Raw genomic sequence first — 24,814 nt, forward strand, 5'->3', positions numbered from 1 at the left:
CATATCTAAAATGTATAAACAGGGGTGCCTGGGTGGCTCAGTGGGTTAAGTGTCTGCCTTCAGCTCAGGTCATGATCTCAGGGTTCTGGGATCGAGCCCAGCATCGGGCTGTCTGCTCATCCTCTCTCTCTGCCAGCCTGCTTGTGATTTCTCTGTCAAATAAATAAATACAATCTTTAAAAAAAAAAAAAGTAAAATGTATAAACAATTCTCTAAACTCAACAGTAAGTAAACAAGTGAATCAGTTAGAAAATAGGTGTAAGACTTGAATAGATACTTTCCCAAAGAAGATGTATACGTAGTAACAAAGCTCATGAAAAATGGTCAAAATTGTTAGCCATAGGGAAATGGAAATTAAAACAATGATATACTATTACAAACCTATTAGAATGATTAAAATAAAAATACTGACTGTACTGACTGTACTGGAACACCTGGGTGGCTCAGTTGGCTAAGTGTCCGTCTTCAACTCAGGTCATGATCTCAGGGACCAGGGATTGAGCTCTGCATGGGGCTCGTTGCTCAGTGGGGAGTCTGCTTCTGCCCCTCCCTCCACTCCTGCTCCCTTTCCCTTTCTCTCTCAAAAACAAATATTATCTTAAAAAAAAGTACTGACAGTACTGATTACTTGCAAGGACACAAGGAAGCTAGATCTCCTGTATTGCTGATGAGAATGTAAAATGGTATAACCACTCTGGAAATCACTCTAGAAATTTCTTAAAAAGTTCAGTGTATACTTGACATAGCAGTGTACTGCTGAGCATTTATCCTAGGAAATGAAAACTTTTAACATAAGAACTATATGTGAATGTTTATCTGTAATAGCCAGAAACTGAAAACAACGTAAATATCCTTCAGAAGGTGAATGGTTAAACAGTCAGTGGTATATACAATGGAATATTACTCAGCTATAAAAAGGAACAGACTATAACTACAACAACTTGAATGGCTCTCAAGGTATTACGCTGAGTGATAAAGTCCAATTTCAAAAGATTATGTGCTGTTTGATCCCACTTATATAACATTCTTGAAATGACAAAATTATAGAGATGGAGAAGAGATTAGTAATTGCCAGGTTTGGAGAAGGAAATGGGAGTATGTTATTAAAAAGAGAGTTCCTTTGTGGTGATGGGACAGTTCTGTATCTTGATCATGATGATAGTTGTAGGTCTGTACACATGATAAAATGCCATAAAACTATATACAAAAACATAAAAAGAAAGTGAACAGCTGGTAAAATCTGAATAAGTTCTGCAGTCTAGTTAATAATATTGTGCCAGTGTTAATTTCATGGTATTAATAATATATGATAATTACATAAGATGTCATTGGGTGAAGCTGGGTGATGGGTATTGGGATTTCCCTATTTCCTGTGGGTCCATAATTATTTCAAAAAACAAAGGCAAAACAGGCTGAATTTGGCCAGGACATAGTTTGGCTGATTCCCCTTCTTTGGAGAAAAGAGCTTCTTTCTTCCATTTCCATCTCAAAAACATCCCAGAAGAAGACTGATTGTCCTGCCTTTGGTCATGTGCATCTCCCTACGATCAGTCACTGTGGATAAAAAAGCAAGATCGTGTGATTGGAAGTGATATGGGATGGAGGAGGAGTTGATCCCCCAAACAAAGGAAAGGGTGCAGGTTAGACAAAAGCATATATGTCCACTATAATGGGTACCTTTAAAAGTCTCAAAGTTAGAAAGTATGGATTGGCCTGGTGCAGAATGAAAACCAGGAACCCAAATAACCATTAGGAGCTAAAGATGCTATGCTCTTCTTGGAGCCACATGGCCTCTTGTCTCTTCTCTGTGCATCTGTTTCATCTTTCACTTACTCTTCAGTGTGGTTTCCTCTGCTTCCTCTAACTGTGGTTGCCACACAGGCACTGTGTTCCTATATTTTACCAATTAAAATGCTAATACTGTTATTTTGCTTGCATTTTACATTGTGTTGAAGACTACTGAAAGTTAGCGACCTTTTGCCTTTCCACTTTGTGGAAAGTGTTTTTTATTTTCATGGTGTTATATTCCTAGCCTAGCCTAATAAGCTATGTGTATTATTTTAAAGGGCCCAGCAATATGTAACATTTGGAATAGATTTAGAACAAAATGTGGCCTCTAGTGAGAGTCTGTATATATCACTTTAATTAAAAAGCTTAGTAAATGAAGAACACTTTAAAAAAAGAGAGAAAGCCTATCATCCCTTAGTATGTGATCAAAATTTCTGGAAAGATCTTTAGAGCCAATGTCCTCCTTTAATTCAATAATGATGTATAACAAGTGGTGGCATTAGTAAAGACATGGCCAAAGGGGCCCACCCTCTGGAAAGCTACAGTTCTCAGAGATGGGGGCCATTTACTGAACAGATACCTGCCAAATGTGTCTACCACACTGTAAGAAACAAACAGGTTCTGACTAATGGTAGCGTAGACAGCTAGCTATCCATCAGAATCATGATCCCACTTCCTTAGGGTAGAATTTTCACTGGGAATCTGCTGCTCAGGACTTCCTCTCCCTACCGTCTTTGCATCTAAGTGGGCCCATATTACTCATGCCTGCCAATGGAATATGAGAGAAATCATGTGCACCAATCCAGGCCTCGCTGCCTCCAATACCACCCCAGCACCCGCTTCATATACACTTCTTGCCTGTTCCCCTTCTGTAGGCTGGAGGCAGAGGCCTATTAAATATTTTATGTTCTGTAAGCCATATAGTCACTGTTGAAACTTCTCTGATCATTTTACAATATATATAAATATCAAATAATTAGGTTGTATACCTGAAATTAATATAATCTTGTAGGTCAATTATACCTCAATTAAAAAATAAGTAACTAATGGGTGTTATTCTCATGCTTTTGCACCAAAAAAGAAGTAGGGGCACCCAGGTGGCACAGTGGGTTAAACCTATGCCTTTGGCTCAGGTCATCATCTCAGGGTTCTGGGATCAAGCCCCACGTCGGGCTCTCTGCTCAACGGGGAGCCTGCTTCCCCCTCTCTCTGCCTGCCTCTGCCTACTTGTGATTTCTCTCTGTCAAATAAATAAATGTTTAAAATAATAATTAAAAAAGTAAACAGAATTTGAAACAAAACAAAAACAACCTATTCATTTCTGACACTGTGGCAAAAATGCATCCAGAGGCAATAAAACAAGTGGGTGTGGCTGTGTTGCAATAAAACTTTATTTCCACAAATAGGCAGTGGTGGGCTGGATTTGGGCCTCAGGAGGTCTATATTTTCATGCTGCTTTTGTCATGTGACCTTGGGTACGTCATGTAAACTCTGAACCTCAGTTTCGTCATCTGTGAGATGAAGAATTTGAACTTGATTTCAATATCTCTGACAACTCCATGACCCTACCATTTTGGTCCATCAGCTGTTATTTCTCCTCAAATTCTAGCCAGAATGTATTTCATGTGCACACGTGCGTGCGCGTGTGTGTGCATTTTAAGAAATGTGTGAAATACCTATAACCTTCATAGTATCTTTTAAAGCTCAGAGAGTTTACTAAAATATATATAGTTATTAATCCTTTTTTCCAAGTTTGGGGGTAAGATGAGGAGAAAATTGTCAAGAGGAGAAGAAAAGCATCAGGTACCTCTACAGTTAATAGAACTTAACAGATTAAAGGCAGCAAGCAAGGTAGTGAGTGAGTTTTCCAGTATACATTCTCATTGAACAAGACTGCGGGTGTTGGAGCTTGATCACAGCCATCACACAAGAGGAAAATTGAAAGTCTTTCTTTGGGAACTGCACAGCATCGTTTATTAAATAAGCACCCTGGGAGCTGAAGAATTGTTTAGTTCAGCAGCAACGAGACACATCAAGAAGAGAGGAATGACAAAATGAGTCCTCCAAACAACTGAACAGTTTGTTCAGCAGAGTGAAGTTAATGTGTTAAAAAAGAAATATCAGCTATAATGATAGTAGTAATAACTAAGATTTATATATGTGTTTGGGAAACAACCAACTTTCAAGGAACTCTAAGCACATCAACCACCTCAACTTCACATTGGTGAACACTAGCCAAAGCTATATGATTATTCTATTAAACAGATGAAAAAAAGCTGGAAAGGCACTTGTTCATGTCACATTTAGTGTTCAAGTTTCAGTGTACCTAATCTAACTTTAGGGGACACACTGCATTGAATATTGTATAGAAGTTATCCGCACCAAAAACAATGGTAGTAACTATTTTGGTATGATCAATAATAAAGGAACATTAAAACTCATTTTTCAAATATTAGGTTTCATGTTATTATAATCCTCATAATTCAGTGAGGTAGGCTGAATTCATGGTGTGAATCCTTTAGTTAGCTGAGGAAGTCAAGGCTAAATGGTATGTCCATTTAGCCACTCACCTACGTAGCTACAAACAGAATAAATGCCAGAATCCAGGTCTCCTGACTTAGAAAGCACTTCCTGGTGTTATTTGTGGTTAATATGCAGAATTTTCATCTTGGATAACTGAAGTGAAATAGAACCAGTAATGTCTTTGCAGAAATGGCATCATAAGTCATATGTTCTGATGCCCACGTTTCCTTATATTGACATCTGAAGAAGTGTTCACCTATGGTAACTATGGTACTGCTACTCATGGGAAGTGTCCCATTATGGTCACAAGAGGAGCCAGAATGACTGAGGAGGTGAGAGGGAGCCACTACTCATGTTTTTCTTCAACTCTGCCAAAAAGATTGCCAACCAATCTTTCAGTCCAACTCTACAATCATTAATCTCAACATAGACAAGAAGTATTGGTTGGTTCCTTCATCTTGAATACTCTTCCCCCACTCAGTAAAATCCAACCCAGACTTCAGCTTTCATTTCAAGCACCACTTCCATAGGGAAGGAAGCCTTCACTGACCTCTAGTCCTTTGTAATGTGCTCTCCTTTCCTTCAGCACACGTAACTCACCAAGCAATTATTTATCTACCTTGGTGATTATATGATTATTGTCACTCTCATGGGTTGAAAATCTCATGAGAGCAGGAATCTTGTATGTTTTTGTTCATCACTTTGTCCCCTGCGCCTAGCAGAATGTCTGGTCCTACAGCAGGTGCCCAGTTAATATCTGTTTGAATAAATCTATGGATAGATGGATGAGTTGATGGGTGGATAGATGGACAGGTGGACAAATGAATGAATGAGGAAATTAATAAATTAAACTTAAGGTCTAGGATTTGGTTGACCAAGTAAAATGCAGGATGCCCAGTTAAATTTGAATTTCAGATAAACGATGAGCACTTTTTAGTGTAAGTATGTCCCATAAAATATTTGGTACATACTTACACTGAAAAGTTATTCATTGGGGCACCTGAGTGGCTCAGTGGATTAAAGCCTCTGCCTTCGGCGCAGATCATGATCTCAGGGTCCTGGGATCGAACCCCAAATTGCGCTCTCTGCTCGGCAGGGAACCTGCTCCCCACCCCCTCCGCCTACCTTTCTGCCTACTTATGATCTCTGTCAAATAAATAAATAAAATATTAATTTAAAAAATATTAATAAAAAAAAAAAGAAAAGAGCCAGGATTCTATGTCTAGGAGATTGCTTCCACATCTTGGCTTCCATAGCTTGGCTATTATAATTCATGTATCAATAAACATAGGGGTACATAGATCTGTTCAAATTAGTGTTTTCAGTTTCCTTGGGTAAATAACCAGTAGTGGAATTAACCGGATCATATAGTGATTCTATTTTTAATGTTTTGAGGAAGTTCCTTACTGTTTTCCTTACTGGCTGCACCAGTTTGCATTCCTACCAACCATGTGAGAGGGTTCTTTTTTCTCCATATCTTTGCCAATGATTGTTGTTTCCTGTTTTGTTTTGTTTTTTATTTTAGCCATTCTGACAGGTGTGAGGTGGTTTCTCATTGGGGTTTTGCTCAAATCTTTCATTTTAAAGTCCGAGAGTTAGGCCAAGAGAAATGAGTCTCAAGGGAGATTTTCCTTAATGGTGATTGTATGTATGACCTTAAAGACTTTAAACTGTGGGTTCCCTTTCTAGCTCATCTAGATCTTTTCAAGGAAGGCAAAGCTAAGAGATAAAGAGATAAGACCTAGGATCCTGCAATACCTGAAGCAATTCTTGAACTTTTCAGCAAAATGAGCCGTTAAATTCTCTTTATCACTTGAGCTGGTTTGAATGGTATTTCATTCCCTTTTAACCCTGAGAGTCCTCATAAACATTGTAAGTGCTTCTACATTTTCTTACTCAGGTTGTTAGGCTAAACCTGATAGTGCCATGGAGGTAGCAGAAGTTCAATAAATATTTATTAAATAAATCGTAGCCTTTGTTTAGGTTACCACTTTCACGTTACTATTTAAACATTTTCTTTTAAAAAATATTTTATTCATGTATCTGACAGAGAGAAAGAGTGCACAAACAGAGGGAGCAGCAGAGGGAGAGGGAGAAGCAGGCTCCCTGCTGAGCAGAGAGCCTGATGTAGGACTCAAACCTAGGACCCTGACATCATGACCTGAGCCCAAGGCAGATGCTTAACAACTGAGCCACCCAGGTGCCCCTGTTTAAACATTTTCTTGGGGCATCTGGCTGGCTAGTTGGTAGAGACTCTTAATTTCAGGGTCATGAGTTCAAGCCCCCATGCTTTAAAAAAAAAAAATTTTTTTTTAATTGAAAATTTCTTTACCCATACAATGTGTTACTGAGGGACTAAAACCTCAACAATACAGATGGATGATTTCAGCATATTTGCTTATTCACATCCAGATGTAAACATTTAACCCCATACCTGAAAACCCATTTGAACAGCTGAGTTGATGTTTGCCCTTCTTTCCCTAATTTTCCAAAGTACTCACATTCCTGAATGCAGATTCTGTAGTCTTTGTTCAAGCAGCAGACCATTTATTGCCAAGCTTCTGGGACATCTGAGGGCCAAGCTCCAAGATACTCGCATGAGTATCTATTTCTGGATTGGGAATGGACTCACATATACATCTAAGAACAGTCTTCTAAACAATGTGGTGTTCAAACATGACATTCTGACCCCTCCAACTCCCACATAAAATGAATTCATTGCTTTGGATCAAATTCCAGATCATCCCATCTATAGGCAGTTCTACATCTTTACACTGACATCTAGTTTTGGGTGTCGAGGCAAATTTCCTAGTAAAATTAACACCTGGAAAATGTGTTAGACACAAAATTTAAAATCCTTATATGCTTTTGTCTTGTTTTATATCCAAACCCTAAATTTCAATATTATTAAAATTGAATTTTCTTAACACCATGCTAACAAATAAGATTTTCATTCTAGTTAAAACATGACCATTTGAATATAGTCAGTAATTGTAATACAGAAGGAACTTCAGTGGTTTTCCCAAAGTTATGTATCCCTCTTTCTCATGCCTCATTGTACATTGACCAGGCTTTTCTTTGACCTTCAAAAATAAAACCCTTGAGATTCGTTTTCGTGTTAGCTCCTGTAATCTTTACATTAAACATAATGGGGTTCATTTGTTCATTTTGGTTTGGGATTTGTCTGGTTTTGGAATCTAAATTGTCTTTATGTTTCTTTAGGCTACTAGAAGCCACAGCAGAGTTTGGTCGTGTTCCTTGGGGCTGGAGTTTGGGCGGAGTCATTATACCAAAAGTTTCTACGGTTCTCACAGTCTGATGCCATTGGGCAGACCTGTAAGCTTCGCACTGGGGTTGGAAACACCTATTTGTTGCTTCATATCTGATTCCTTCAGTCTTTTATTGGACTATGGCTTTCATTGACTCTTGCTAATCTTTTGGAGTTTCTTCACAAAACTGCTTTGTCTCCACTTCTTGTTCCTGCTCCTTGCATCACAGGTTAAACCTTTCTCCAAACTGTGAAGGACTCAAGGTCTTACCATGTATGGCTTTGGCCTTTGTCCATTCGTGTTGTATGGAGAGTAGCATAGGGAATGAAATAAAATCTGAAATCAAGAGCTGGAAGGGGGATTTCCTAGAAAGACCATAACACCTTTCAGAATATGACTCTTAAAGAGTAAGGTCTGAGATAAGTCTTTCTTTTTCACAAGGTTGATCTTGTTCAAATGACCTGGAACTTAACTCTCTCCTCCAAAAATTGTGGGATGAAGAATCAGGATGATATTCACAGAAAATCTCAATTTAAATGTTGTTTCTAACATTTACTGGCTCTTGCAGCAAGGAGAAAAATGTTATGTATGTTCTTTTAAAAGCTATGTTTTTGAAATTGCATTTTTTGATACCTGTTCTTGGTTGCTGTTACTGACTAGGATGACCTATTTGCCAGTTTCAGCAAATGACGGCAGTTTCCTGGGCTGAGACTACTCTATAAGCTTATGGGGAGAAAAGAAAAAAAAAATTAAAAGCAATTCAGTTGAGGTAGGCTTGTAAAACAATGAATTAAAAATCCAAAGGGAGCAGGGAATGTAATAATTTCTCTGCCATGGCAGTTTCTCTTTGTTAAAATGTCCTTATTTTTAACATGAGTTTCCAGGGTGCTAAACCAATTAAACTGAGGCTATGCTTAAATATTCCCTCTTAAGGCCTATTTTAAAACATAAAGTGAAGCTTGACTTGAAATTAACCTTTCTGAAATAAATAGTTCTGACTTTTCGCTAAGGAATGGAAGAGTTAGCTACTGTCAAACAGGCATTTTCTCACAAAATGTACAATTAGAGTTCTTCAAAATCTGAACAGAGGAGATAAAAGCAACTTGGTTTCAAAAGCATAAAAATTCAAGGTTTAAGGTGGCTTTGAATTGATTTTCAAGGAGAATGTAATATTTTCATCAACTGCCCCTTAGATATATTTATTTCTTTGGTGTCAAATCTTTGTTGACTTTTTGTCATTAAATTTAAAATTCAATGACATAAGCCCAGGGGTGACTAATCTGAGCCATTTATGGCTCTTCAAAGCTTGTCCAATCTTGTATGTGTATTTTGAAAGATTTGGACTTGCTTCTGCTGCTTAAAAATGCCATTACTAATTATATCACACTGTGAATGTAAATAATACATTCTTTGAAAGCCTTAAAATGGCATTGCAAGGCAGAGACACATGAGGGCACTGTAATCAACCCCAGCAATCTGAGAGGTGTTTTTGTAACAACCTTTGTGAGGGTGGTGGGGAGAAATGGGCAGAAGGGAGGGTGTGCATTTATCAATGGCACTGATAAATTCTGACTTTTAAACTTGGCCAAGACTTGTATTAGTTTCCCCGCCCCCCAGTTAAATTGTGGCTTCTGGTTTTTTTGTTTTGTTTTCTTTTTCTTTTCCTTTTTTGGTTACTTGTTTATGTATTTATTTATCATAGTTGACATATGTTAGTTTCAGGTACACAACATAGTGATTTGACAATTATATACATTATAAAATGCTCGCCATGATAGGCCTAGTTACCACCAGTCACCATACAAAGTTAGTAAATATTATTGACTATATTCTCTATGATACACTTTTTATCCCCCATAACTTACTTCCTTTGTAACTAAAAGTTTGCACCTTTTAATCTCTTTCATATATTTCCCCCACCCATCCATCACCTCCCCTCAGGCAACCATGGGCTTGTTCTCTGTATTTATGAGTGTTTCTCTTTTTGTTGTTTGTTTATTTGTTTTTTAGATTTTGCATAAAGTGAAATCATATGGTCCTTGTCTTTCTCTGGCTGACTTATTTCACTTAGAAGCATTAGCTTCTTTTTTTTATACCAACTTAATGTTATTTTTAAAAATAACACTTTGGGGACGCCTGGGTGGCTCAGTGGGTTAAGCGGCTGCCTTCGGCTCAGGTCATGATCCCAGCATCCTGGGATCGGGTCCCACATCGGGCTCCTTGCTTGGCAGGGAGCCTGCTTCTCCCTCTGCCTCTGCCAGCCACTCTGTCTGCCTGTGCTTGCTCTTGCTTCTCTCTCTATGACAAATAAATAAAATAAAAATCTTAAAAAAAATAACACTTTGCTGATATTTGCACCCTTAAGTGTACCCACATTCTTTGGAAAAGAAAAAGAAGCAATGGTGATTATTTTTAATACAAAGCAGATTAGAGCAGTGATGGTGAAAGGTCAGCAACTCAGTATAAATCACACATTGGATGTATAGGTCAACTTAGACAAAAATGACCTGGAATCCAAAGTGGGCACTATTAGACTTAGCAGGAAGGAAGCCTGTCCTCTCGTCCTAGATTGCAGTTCTGTGAGCTGTCGGCACTGGTGTTGGAAAAAGGTGCGGAGAGTGGAAACGGAAAGGAGTGTGCTGGCCCACGTGATCTCTGGCTCTTGATGCTTCTGTTCCTGGGTTTGTTGGATGATGTTTTCCTGTGGTTGTCTTTTGCCCCAGGATCTGTAGGGCCGCAGGTGCATACTCACCTGGATCGTAGTGTTTACCTGTCTGGACTATAGATTGTAGACATGTTCATCTGGACTGTGATTGTAGTATCCTAGAGCCTCACAAGTGGCCCAGGTGCTGCATTTGAATTGTGGTCTTTTCTGGGGTATGCACATGGATTCTGCCTGTTCACTCCTGCTGCTGTACAGGGAGATGAGACCACAGTAGCTGGCCGAGAACCACATGAATGAATGTTGACTACCACAACTGACTTTATGGTAAATATAGCAATTATTTGCTAACTGTTCCAAAGTAGCCCAGGCTTTTGCTAACAAAACAGATATTTTCTGCCTTCAGGGTGAGTTGGTGAGGTGGGTCGTTATCAAAACAACAGTACCTCACAGAAGTCTACATAGGCTTTGCATAGTTTTATTGGACCTAATTTTTTTTTAAAAATGAGGCTTGTTTTAGGCTCCAGTTCTCTTTTTACACTTAAAGTTGGGCACATTTTCTTAATAATCATTCATCTATATTTCCAGATACTATTTTTACCTAGTCTGAGGACCAGAATTTCTGGAAAAATTGGAAAAGCACCCAAAAGTGGCTTTGCAAAATTTATTCTGAAGGAACTCATTGAAAAACATTTTTTTCTTGCAGCCTTTAAAATTTTATGTATGAGTGAATTAACTTTGAGGGCAGCCAAGTGCAAACCCAGATGCCAATTTTCCCTTCATATCGAAGTAGATTTATATGCTTTGCCTACACAATATAAGACTATTTTCTCTGTCATTGGTTTGTTAATGGGTCAGTTGCTGGTAATTTAATGAAGTGGTTCAAAGGGAAAATATCTCAGACCATTTTAAGATAGGCCCGTATTAGAAGCAGTCCAAGTGTCCATTGATAGATGAATAGATAAAGGAGATGGGATATATATACACACATATATATGGAATAGTATATATAATAATAGAACATTATTCCATTATTCCATAAAAAGAATGAAATCTTACCATTTGCAACAACATGAATGGATGTAGACAGTATAATAAGCCAGTCAGATTAAGACAAATACTATATGATTTCATTCATATATGGAATTTAAGAAACAAATGAACAAAGGAAAAGAGAGAGAGAAATCTAAAACAGACTCCTGGTTGTAGAGAACAGACTGATGGTTCCCAGAGAGGGGGTGGGGGTGGTGGTGAAATGGGTGAAGGGGATTAAGAGTATAATTCTCTTGGGGCCCCTTGGTGGCTCAGTTGGTTGAGCAGCCGACTCTTGATTTTGGCTGGGGTGGTGACCTCAGGATCCTGGGATGAGCACAGCATTGGGCTCTGCACTCAGCGATGAGTCTGCTGGAGATTCTCTCTCCCTCTCCCTCGGCCCTCACCCCCTACCCCTTGTACTCTCTTGCTCTCTCTTTCTCAAATAAATCTGTGGGGGGAAAAAAGAGTATACTTACTTGATGAGCACTGAGTATTATATGGAAATGTTGAATCAGTGTATTGTACACCTAAGCTAATATAACACTGCATGTTAATTATAATGGAATTATCATCAAAAAAAAAAGAAAATTAAGATTGACCCATATTCTATGGTGTTTAAAGGTGCCCAAAAGGAGTTGGTTTGCAGACCATTTAGATTTTACTATACCCTTCTATGTGACCTACATAATAGTAAAGCAGACTCCATTGCGCAGATAGTTCAGGTCAGTACTGATTTAAAATCCCTACATTCCTAGGCCTTCCTTTTATATGCATTGAACTAGAATCTCCAGAGATTGGACTAGAATTCACATGGCGCTCCCCATGCCTGGTGGAGAATGGGTGGAGAATGGAGACTGCGTAGTACCACCTGGTTCAGCCTCAGGCTGCCAGCCTTTCCTACTGCCCCTCCCAGAGTGAAGGGAGTACTGCACCTTGTCTTCGCGCACCTGAACATGCAAGCTCAGAGACAATAAAAGCCACATGGTGAGAGAAGGACTGAGATTCATGTGCAAGCAATCAGCCCCAGTGCCAGGCTCTCCCCCACTTTCTTGCAGGGAACAAAGAGGTTGCAGAAGAAAACTAGAGACAGAACATCATGAAGCAGTGGCCTGGAGTCCCATGAGATTCCTAACCTCTTGGCAATGACCTTCTGCCCCAGCTGTTTCTGAGAGATTCCAGAGGGATATTTTCCAGTTGCTTCTAAACCAGTCTGCAAGCTCTAGTCACTCATCGTGTCCCCTCCATTTCCAATCCCTGCTTGCTGGTTTGTGCCCTCCCAAGGATGCTGGGGAGCAGTGTCCTCACCAAGGCTGCGATGCTCAGGGGCCCAGGGGGCTCCTTCCCGGCAGAGCTGGGAGAGAAAACCCCCTCCAGAGACTCCTACCTCTGGACCCAGGCATTACACCTCCAAGAATCTCCCAGGAACTGCTGTCTGCTCTTGGTCTCCGGGCAGGGTGGCTTTGCACCGTGCTTAGGACATCTCTGTGCCAACACTAAATCTTGCGCCCAGAAGCTTCAAATGCTGCCATCACACAAACGACATTTTATTTGTAAAAAGACAAATTAGCACTTAAAAATATATACATCATCCACATTTCTATTTTATTCTCTAAAAATTTTAATTCCGTAAATGGATGCAAAGGACCACAGTGACCAGCAGAAAGCAAATGAGAGGAGCTGACCTACTGGAGATTTTTATCCTAGAATCAAATACAGGTTGCGAGCATTGCTCACACATACATATATATCTAAACTATATTTAGTGATAATCTAGTTACCAGTGAAAATACTAAGTGATTCATACCTTCCAATCTCAGCTACACAAATATCTTAGTATGGCGAAGTTCTCTAATTCAGTCTCCATTTCCAGATGTACAGATAGTGGTCATTCCCATCTCCCAGTGTTGCTTGTTGAGAAGGTAAAATGAGAAGTTACTCAAGACAGAATTGATGTCTTCTAAATGCTCGGTCAGCATTAGTTGCTTCTTCATGTTTGTGAGTAAAGTAGACCTGTGATATCTCTGACTCTGACAGTGGCTCCCAAAGTGGGGGAATGAAGAGCAAGGGCTCTGCACTGAGATCATGTGGTGGCTGATGCGGAGCTTTGCTGGATGTGGCAAGGGGGCTTCTGGGTTGAACTTTCCAAGGATCTGGGAAGGAGTGATGAATGCATTTGGTTGAAGGGACAGATGTCTGAAGATTCTGAGCTCAGCTATATGATCTGCCTAGATAGGAGAATACAATACAAAATCAAGTGCTTCTGAAACATTTTCTAAAAAGGGTGAAATGTAAAGTTCTGGCAAAATGCCTGGCAGTTTTGAAAAAGCAGAAATATCTGAAAATGAAGAATTAAAATGTTCCCTAATGCATATAATAAAAATATTAGTTAGCATCATTTTATGGAATCAATTTTAAATATATACATTTATGTCATGTCTCCCTTCAAGGATACTAATGATTGAGTGATAGTGTGGAAATCTAAGAAGTGTTGGATAATGTGTCAGCAATTAAAGACAGTCTCACAGTTTCTTGGACATCTTTACATGATTCCCCTTAGTGGATCTTGAGTGGGCTGAGATATTCACCAAGGCAGCAAAGAATCTCTCAGGTTGATTACAGCTGTTGAAGGAGAGCATGTGATTCTTTGCATCCATGAAAACAGAATTTTCCAGAGACCAAACAGTCTCCATGGGAAATTAAACACCACCTATGTGTTCTTTTTGTTTGATCCAAGCTCTGGTTGGTTGAAGGGTATTCCAGCACATTGATAATCCATAGATGGTTTTGGAAAGTTCATTGATTCAGAAATTCTTTTCATCTCATATCAAGCATTATCTGGTGCTTAGTTTTCATCTTCTCTGTCCCTACAGGTTCTCTTTCCTCACCTCCTTCAGCCTTAGCCAGAAGCTGACAGTGTCCTCACTGTCTGACACACACACACAAACCAGAGCTTGGACTAAAGAAAAAGAGCACACTCCCATGGAGACTATTTGGTCTCTGGAAAATTCTGTTTTCGTGGATGCAAAGAATCACATGGTCTCCTTTGACAGCTAAAATCAACCTGAGAGATTCTTTGCTGTCCTGGTGAATCATGAAAAAATGTATGCAAAATAGTTTAAACTGCAAAATAGGTGAATTTAAAATGCCATAATATGTCTTTTGAAAGTGTGCCAAATATATGTGTCGTTTGGAAAAATGAGAAGCTAATTTGATGTACAGGAAGTGTTTAAAGTTCATTGTTTACTTTTGTGACAATACATTAAAAGATACCTCTTTGGGTGAATATATAAAGCAACCTCTATTTCATTTAATAGTAACTTGATAATCAAGTACCATTCAATATTTGCTCTATAGTATAAAGGGTGAAAAACCCATATACAAGCATGTGAGTAGAGAGATATTGGATCTTAGTCCAGTAACATGGCAAGCCATTGTTGGTCCAGGGGTAAGTTTTGAAACAGATTTTTTAAAAAGTTTTAATTTAAAACTCTCAGTTGTTTGAAACATGGAAACAAAGTGTAATGCAAAATGCATCTATTTGTTGAGGTACATGAAGATTTATGTGTTATATAGTACAACATGATATTTTATTGGCGATTAATTGATCAAAACTGTCTCACTGAAATTCTGTTTAACATTTTTATTTCCTGTGCTCGCTTCGGCAGCACATATACTAAAATTGGAACAATACAGAGAAGATTAGCATGGCCCCTGAGCAAGGATGACACATAAATTCGTGAAGTGTTCCGTATTTTTTTTTAAAAAAAATTTATTTCCTTGGTTAAGAGTCTGGATATTAACTACTGGGTTTTTACCCCAAAGATACAGATGTAGTGAAAAGAAGGGCCATCTGTACCCCAATGTTCATAGCAGCAATGGCCACAGTCGCCAAACTGTGGAAAGAACCAAGATGCCCTTCAATGGACAAATGGATAAGGAAGATGTGCTCCATATATACTACGGAGTATTATCCCTCATCAGAAAGGATGAATACGCAACTTTTGTAGCAACATGGATGGGACTGGAAGAGATTATGCTGAGTGAAATAAGTCAAGCACAGAGAGTCGATTATCTCCTGGTTTCACTTATTTGTGGAGCATAAGAAATAACATGGAGGACATGGGAAGATGGAGAGGAGAAGGGAGTTGGGGGAAATTGGAGGGGGAGATGAACCATGAGAGACTATGGACTCTCAAAAACAATCTGAGGGTTGTGAAGGGGCGGGGAGTGGGAAGTTGGGTGAGCCTGGTGGTGGGTATTATGGAGGGCACGTATTGCATGGAGCACTGGGTGTGGTGCATAAAGGATGAATTCTGGTACACTGAAAAGAAATTAAAAAAATTAAAAATTAAAATTAAAAATAAATAAAATAATTGACAATAACCACCACCAAAATGCCAAAAAAAAAAAAGTCTGCATATTAAAAAATTGCCACCACTTTCCTCTCACTAAGCTTGATGGCATTATGGCTTGTCCTTCGAATTTTATGTTGGGCTCAGTTTCTAGACTATTATTCAGCAGCTCAGCCTATAAAACTTTCTAACTTCAAAGGAAAAGAGATTCCAGAAAGCAATACATGCCATTCTCCTTGCAGAGGGAAAGAGACATATCTTCATGAAGACATCCAGTAACAGAATTTCAGACATTTAGTATAGGGATTATGGAGTTTCAGCCAAGATTCAAGATCATCTCCAACCTTCTGAAATCATACTACATATAAAGGAATCTTGTAGTCCCACCTTGGGTAGATGTTAGATTTCTATAGTTTTCCATCACCATTTTATAACAATATCCATAATAGATGTACCCACAGAGTCAATGGAGTATGTATTGAAATAGTGATAATCTGTTTTCCCTTTCTTCTTTTTGTCAGGCTTAGGTCTATCTTGGACAAAACCATTCCTTTCTTCCCCAGGGCCTGATTTCTAGTCCCCTTCACCTCTGCTCTCTCCTTCTACCTATTCCTTCCCCAGCCAGAAGTTTTCACACCCACCCTCTTGAGCACTCTTCCTTTCCTGCCATACCTACTTCCCTAGTTTACCTGACCCTAACTTTCAACCTTTCCAGGTCCAAGGTCTCAACTAACTAATATAATCAATCAGTGTTAAAATGTGCTAGTGGCTCAGGTATTTAAATTGGTTCATCATTCCAAAAAAATCAATGTAATATATCACTTCAACAGACTGAAAAAGAAAAATCACATGGTCATATCCATAGATGCAGAAAAAGCATTTGATAAAATCCAATACTATTCATGGTGAAAACTCAATAAACTATGGATAGAGGGGAACACCTCAACTCAATGAAGAATATCTACAAAAACCTATAGCTAGCATCATACTTATTAGTGAGAAACATGAAGCTTTCCTACTAAGATCAGACAAGGATGTCTCTTCTCACCACAGATGACATGATTGCCAATGTAGAAAATCTGAAAAAAAATTGGAAAAAATACTCCTGGAATAATAAGCAATTTAGAGCAAGGTTGAAGGATACAGGAAAATATTCAAAAGTTAATCACCTTCCTATATACCAGAGATGAACAAGTAGAATTTGAAAATGTAAACATAATACCACTTGCATTAGCACCCCAAAAGTGAAAATTTAGATGTAAATCTAACAAAATATGTACAAATTCTATGTGAGGGAAATCACAAAATTCTGATGAATAAAATCAAAGAACTAAATACATGGAGAGATATTCCATGTTCATAGATAAGAAGACCCAATATTGTCAAGATGCCAGTTCTTCCCAACTTGATCTGTAGATTCAATGCAATTCCAATAAAATCCCAGAAAGTTATTCTATAGATATCAGCAAATTGATTCTAAAGTTTATGTGAAAAAGCAAAAGGCCCAGAATAACTGACACAATATTGAAGGAGAAGAACAAAGTTGGAGCACTGACGCTACACAGCTTCAAGATTTATTATAAAGCTACAGTAATGAAGACAGTTTGTATTGGTGGAAGAATACACAAATAGATCCATGGATTAGAGTAGAGGGCCTAGAAATAGACCCACGTAAGTATAGTCAACTGATTTTTGACAAGAAGTAGAGACAATACAATGGAGCAAAGATAATCTTTTCAACAATGGTACTCCGGCAAGTGAACATCCACATGCAAAAAGAAATCTGGACACAGACCTTACACCCGTCATAAAAATTAACTCAAAATAAATAAAAAACTTAAATTAAAAATGGAAAACTATGAAAAGAAGATAACATAGGAGAATACCTAGATAATCTTGGGTATGGCAATGACTTTTTTTTTTTTTGAGATTGGGTTAGCCTGTTTAAATTTACTGATTATTTCTTATATGCCAGACAGATTATCCTACAATGTAGAAAAGTGATACAGAGTTAGTGAACTGTCCAAAGCTTCAGGGCTGTGAAGAGACAGAAACAGGATCAAAGCCCAAGACTGGTCTCAGACTCTGTATCTTTCCACCGTTCCCTGGGGCCTCTAGATTACTAGTTTATCATGAAAGAATACAGGGGTAGCCAGATGGAAGAGATGCATAGGGTAAGGTGTGTGAAAAGTGGGGAGAAGTTTCCATGTCCTGTCCAGTTGTACCACCTCCCAGAATCTTCATGTTCTCACCAATTCAGAAGCCTGGCAATGACTTTTTAGACATGACAAAGGCACAATTCATGAAAGAAATAAATAATTGATAAACTAGAGTTCATTAAAATGAAAATTTTCTATCTGAAAGTGTCAAGAAAGTGAGAAAACCACAAAGAAAATATCTGCAAAAGCCATGTCTAACAAAGGACTGTTATCCAAAATATATGAAAAACTCTTAAAACTCAACAAGAAAACAAACAGCCTGATTAAAAAGTGGTTCAAAGATCCTAAGAGATCTCTCACCAAAAAAGATGTACAGGTGATAAATAAGCACATGAAAAGACGCTCCACATCATATGTCATCAGGGAAATGCAAATGAAAACAACAATGAGATACCACTAAACCCCTATTAGAATGGCCAAAACCTGGAACACTGACAACACCAAATGCTGACAAGGATGTGGAAAAACAGACACTCTCCTTTACTGATGGTGAGAAGGCAAAATGGTACAGACACTGTGGAAGACAGTTTAGTGGTTTCTTACAAAACAAAACACACTCTTACCATATGATCCAGCAGTTGAGTCCTTGGCATTTACCCAAAGAAGTTGAAAACTTATGTTCACACAGAAACCTGCACATGGACATTTATAGCATCTTTATTCATAATTGCCCAAAGTCAGAAGCAACCAAGACATTCTTCAGTAGGTAAATGGATAAATAAACCTACAACAGCACTAAAAAAAAAAAAAAATACTGTCTTAATTTTTTTTTAAATGTGCGAATGGAAGACGACTACGGGCTCTCCCAGGTAGTCAGTGTTTTCTACCTGATTTCCAGAGACAAGACACCAAGCAGGTGTTTTCTTTCTGCATTACAGAATGTGAATTGATGATGTCTCTAGGTGCATTATTTTTTAGCAGATTGGTTAAAGAGGTGGTGATCAGATTTTTAAAACACCAAAACATATTTCTAAACCCATCCTACCTGGAAGTTTCTTCTTTCCTATTCTCTTTCTTCCCATCATTTTACTTTCTAACTTCCTCTTTCTCGCGGTTTTTGTTTCCTTTTCCCTCAGATTATTAACATTAGCACAGCACAAACGGATTACTCTGATAAGCACAAGTAAGGGCCTCACTTGACCCATTTGTAAAATCAGACTTATTTTAGTTCTAGGATGGCTTCCTCTCTTTGAAATGTTTCACAAACTAAAAATACATGTATATTTTATCTTAAAAAAAAATGAACTCCCTTGTACCCACATTTGCCCATTATTTGCCTCTCCCTGGTCCTACCCTCCACTCCAAAGAGAATCATTATCCTGAAATTATGTTTACGATTCTCTTGGTTTAACTTTATTGCTTTACCACATAGAGTTGCAATGCTAAAAGATACGTGGTTTAGTTGTGCATGTTTTGGGCTTCATATAATGTACTTTTTATTTCTGCAACTTGCTCTACATCTCAACTTCATCTCAGTATCATGTTCATAAGACTCAGCTCTTGATCTGAGCAGTCATAGTTCATTTATATTGTACCATGAGAGTCTAAAGGATGAACATACTGCCATTTTGTATCTATTCTTTTTTTTAATCCATTCTTTTGTTGGACATTTGAGTTGTTTCCAATTCTTGAATAATATAAATATCAATGTTTTTGGTGAACATATGAATGTATTTCTTCTGGTATACATATAGGGAATGGAATCAGAGGAGATGCCCATCTTTATTTTTATGAGATAATGGCAAACTCTTCTCCAAAAGAGTTATATTGGCTTATATGTTTACCAATAGTATATGAGAGTTCTTTTTGCATCATATCCTAACCAGAATTTGATATTTTCCAACTTTGAAATGTTTGCCAATATGGAGGATGAAAACTGATAACTTCTTTTTTTAAAAATATTTCATTTATTTATTTGTCAGGGAGAGGGAGAGAGAGAGAGAGAGCACACAAGCAGGCAGAGAGGCTGGCAGAGGCAGAGAGAGAAGCAGGCTCCCTGCCAAGCAAGGAGCCCATGCGGGACTCGATCCCAGGATTCTGGGATCATGACCAGAGCCGAAGGCAGCGGCTTAACCCACTGAGCCACCCAGGCGTCCCGAAAACTGATAACTTCTTATGATCTTAATTTGTGTTTCCCTGATTACTACTAAGATTAGCATGTTTTTCATACATTTTGGGGGCAGTCATATTACATGTCTGTGAAATGCCTGCTCATGCTTTCTGCTCACTTTTCTTCTGGGTTGTTCTTAACTTTTTATATTGATTTTTTAACATTTTATATGTTCTGGATGCCAATATGTTCATTATGTGTGTTACAAATATCTTCTTCCAGATTATGACTTGTCTTTTCGTTTTTTATTGAGGCATGCTTAACATTCAGTGTCATATTAGTTTCAGATATAGTGATTTGACATTGATACATTGATAAATGGTCACCACAATTAGTATGTTACAATCTGTAAATTAATACAATATTATTGACTATATTCCATGCTGTACATTAAATACCCACAACTTAGTTATTTTTGTTGCAAGTTATTGGGGCCTTTTTTAAAATTTAAATTCAGTTAGCCAACATAATACATACTTAGTTTCAGATGTAGTATTCAATAATTTATCAGTTGTGTATAACACTCAGTGCTTAGTTATTTTATAACTGGAAATTCTTAATCATTTTCACCCCCACAACCCCCCTCTGGCAACCACCAATCTCTTCTATCTATGAGTCTGAATTTTGTTTTGTTTTGTTTTTTAGATTTCATATATAAATGAAATCATGCAGTATTTGTCTTTGTCACACACACACACACATATATATATATATCTGTATATCATATCTATCTATCTATCTAATCTTATTTATCCACTTATGTATCCATGGATACTTGGGTTGTTTCCATATCTTAGCTGTTGTAAATAAGGTTGCAATGAACATAGGGATGCATATATGTTTTGGAATTAGTGTTTCCTTTTTCTTCAGATAAATGACCACTAGAGGAATTGCCAGATCATATGGTACCTCTATTTTTAATTTTTTGAGGAACCTCCGTACTGTTTTCCATAGTAGTTGTACCAATTTACATTCTAGTAGAGTTTCTTTTTTTTGACATCCTCACCTACATTAATTATTTCTTGTGTTTGTTATTTTAGCTGATAGGTATAAGGTGATACCTCATTGTGATTTTGATTTGCATTGCCCTGATGATTAGTGATACTGAGCATCTTTTCATGTGCCTATTGGCTTATTAATGGTGGCTCTTTAATAATCAAGTGTTCTTAATTTTAATGTACTAAAATTCATCAAACTTCCTCTGTTAGAACTTTGTGAATCTTGTTTAAGAACCTGGGGTCATAAAATATTTCTTCCATAATTTTTTCTAAAAAACAAAAAATTTTACTTTTCACATTTGAATCTTTAATGCAAACTGAAACTGAAATTTGGGGTATGGTGTAAGGTATAGATTCCAATTTCATTTTTTTCCCATATAGTTTTCTAGTACCATTAGTTGACAAACTCTCCTTTTCTGAGTGGTCTGTAATACCACTTCTGTGCTAGAGCAAGTTTCCACATATGTGTGGGTCAACTTCTAGACTCTACATTCTATTTGCCCCTATGCCAATCCCATAGTGGCATAATTACTATAACTTTATATTAAGTTTTAATATCAGGGTAGAGCAGATTTCTTCATTTTGTTATCCTTCTAGAGTGTCTTGGTATTTCTTTCTTTTTTTTTTTTTTTTGTGTGTGTCTGTGTGTCTTGGTATTTCTTGACCTTTGCTATTCTACACCTGACTTTAGAATCAGCTTGCCAAGCTCTGTTGGGATTTTAGTTGGAATTACATTGATTTTTAGATCAATTTGGAGAATATTTATACCATTATAATACTGGTTCTCTCTTCCTATTATTATTTCTCTTCTTTTTACTTAAGTCTCATTTGATATTTTCATTTATTATCTTCCTTTAATATCTATTCATAGGTATTTTTAATACAATATTTAGATGATGAATATTTTTAGAATTATATTTTCTGTTTGTGGATTCTAGAAATCTGTTGACTGGGGCAATTTAGATTTGTAATAATTTGTGTGTTCTTTTAGATTTTCTATGTAAACAAACATATTCCCTGAAAATATTGGCAATTTTACTTCTTGTTCTCCTTTCCTTCTCCCATTATACCTCCAATACAATACTGAACTGGAAGTAGTAATAACAGTGGGCATCCTTGTCTCATTCATGACTTTAAAAAGAGGGACTTCAGAGAGGAGAGGAAATATTTCACATTTAATGTTTATTCTATGTAATTGGTAGCTGCTTTTTATCAGAATGAAAGGTCCTTCCCATTCCTGGTTTGCTAAGCATTGCTTAAAATCATGAATTCTTTTTGCTGTATGTCAGACATTTTTTCTACATTGGTCAAAACATTCTTGTGCTTTTTCTCCTTCATTTTGTTAATACGACAATGATAAAAGATTTTCTAATATTGAACTAATTCTGCTTTCCTGAAATAAACTTAATCGCATCATGGTTTATTACTTTTTTAAAAAATAATTTTATTTTATTTATTTGACAGACCAAGATCACAAGTAGGCAGAGAATCAGGCAGAGAGAGAGAGAGAAGGAGGGAGGAGGAAGCAGGTTCTCTGGTGAGCAGAGAGCCCAATGTGGGGCTCGATCCCAGGACCCTAGGATCATGGCCTGAGCCAAAGGCAGAGGCCCAACCCACTGAGCCACCCAGGCGCCCCAGTTTATTACCTTTTTTATACTAAATTCAGGCTCCCAACATTTTATCTGTGATTTTTATATCCATGTTCATGAGAAAAATTGCCCTGTAAATGTTTATCCTTAGAGTGCCCCTATCTGCCCTTTGGTATTATGGCAATACTTGCTTTCCAAAATGAGTTAGGTAGTGTTCTCTGATTTTCTATTATCTAGAAGAGTTTAAGACTGGAAATCTCTTCTTTGAATGCTTGTCCCATTTGTTTCTGTGCTTTTTAATTTAATTCCTTTCATCCCACTCCCAAGTCTTCCTTACCCACACCTCTTCCACCTTTCTCTTTATTTGTTCCCTCCTGCTCTATTCACTTTCTTCTTCCTTAGAGAGCTTCTTGGACTTAAAAGCATCAAGGAAATTGTACTGAAGCCCAAGTTTCAAGATATTTTAACTGATGTTTTTAACATTTCCAAATATAACATTTCTTTGTGTTCAGTGTGACCAATTAGTACTGCCTAGATGTGAAAAAAAATCTTGCAGTCATTTAAAATAATACTGATTGTTAAATGGGAATTTCAGTCCTCTGTTCATAACTACTTATTTTGAAATATTTTTGAAATCAATTCAGTCACATTCATAACACGGTAATTCTAGACCTCTCTGCCTTGTGACACTCAACAATGAAGGGAAACAATTCAGTTATGTAAAGAACACATCAAAATTTCATGAGGGCAAGAGGCTTTTCACAAATAAGCTATGATGATTTTCCAGGTTTTTCTATGAACCTTTAGTTCTATGCTTTATATTTCATAGACATATATCCTCTCTTCTTTCAGATAGCACAAATGCAATTTTCTTGATGGATCATTATTTCTGAATGGTAATGATTACTTTAATTCTCTGTAAGAAAAATCTGGGACCTTTTTTTCCTTTATTTTAGTTGAAATGTAAATATTTTAAAACCCTCCATGTCAATTTGATTTTTTTTAGTAACTTTGTAGCTAAATACCAAATGCTCTTACAAAAAATGCAAATCTCTTATTCAAAATATAATTAAATTATACCATACACAGTTTATAAGCAATTACAGACACATAATGTGTATAATTTGGCTTTTTAAATAAAAAGGCTATAAATGCACAGCTACCATATTAGAACAAGAAGTATTTCTTTGGAAATAAGACATACTATAGCAAAAATACCATTTCAAGGTAAGAATGAATGTAAAGTAGGTATCTCTGAGAGACTGCCAAGTAAGCCTCCCTCTAGGAATTCTACAGGGTCCTGCTAGTTAATTAGGCCATTTTATGCTGAGAGCAGATAACCAGCCTCAGAATCTATGTGACCTTAATGATTGTTAAGATTGTCAACGTCTGTTTTGTATCACTTCTTGCGAGCAGGCCCTCCCCCAAACCTTAATTGAATTGGAATGTTCCAAAGGATTTCTGAGTTTCCATAGATTTTAACCAGAAATGCCATTTTTCTCAATCCTAGTGTTGGTGGACACTGTGATAAGTTACCCAAATACCCCTTCAGGAAGAAGGACTTAGTGTTGGTTTTCTAGGAATGATGGGGGGAAATGCCATAAACTGGGTAGCTTCAAACAACAGAAACTTATTTTCTCCCAGTTTTGGAGACCAGAAGTCTGAAATCCAAGTGAAGCAGGACCTCACTCCTTCCAAAGACTCAACTGTAGAATCCTTGTTTCTTCTAACTTCTTGTGGCTCCAGGTGGTTCTTGGTTTTGGGTTGGAGAACTCCAGCCTCTGTCTTCTCCTGGCCTTCTTTCCTGTGTCTCTTTGTCTTCTCTTCTGTTTCTTATAAGGACACTTGTCATGGATTTAGGGGCCATTTGCGTAGGCCAGGATGATCAAATTGTGAGATCTTCAACTTAATTACATCTGCAAAGTTTCTTTTTTTCTTTCTTTTTTTTTTTAAGATTTTATTTATTTATTTGACAGAGAGAAATCACAAGTAGATGGAGAGGCAGGCAGAGAGAGAGAGAGGGAAGCAGGCTCCCTGCCGAGCAGAGAGCCCGATGCGGGACTTGATCCTAGGGCCCCGAGATCACGACCCGAGCCGAAGGCAGAGGCCTAACCCACTGAGCCACCCAGGCACCCCAAGTCTCTTTTTTTCAAAAGAGGTCAAATTCATAGGTTGTGGGAGTTAGGATGTGGATATCTCTTTCTGGTGATCACTATTCAATCTGCTGCAGACTTATTTCTCCAACTACTGCTATGGTTACCAGAAGGCA

General features: G+C 37.6%; 1 long non-coding RNA gene and 1 other non-coding gene across 2 annotated transcripts in view; both read left to right on the top strand.

Annotated features, from left to right (window-relative positions):
• The window catches only part of LOC122902589, a 61,822-nt gene that overhangs the window by 24,812 nt on the left and 12,196 nt on the right, over positions 1 to 24,814 (top strand). The gene's annotated exons all lie outside the window — the stretch shown is intronic.
• Positions 14,927 to 15,033, top strand: LOC122903779. Its single transcript, XR_006384005.1, has one exon. It is a non-coding gene; the product is annotated as a U6 spliceosomal RNA (small nuclear RNA).

This window comes from Neovison vison, chromosome 3 (assembly GCF_020171115.1).
Source record: "Neovison vison isolate M4711 chromosome 3, ASM_NN_V1, whole genome shotgun sequence".
Taxonomy (NCBI): domain Eukaryota; kingdom Metazoa; phylum Chordata; class Mammalia; order Carnivora; family Mustelidae; genus Neogale; species Neogale vison.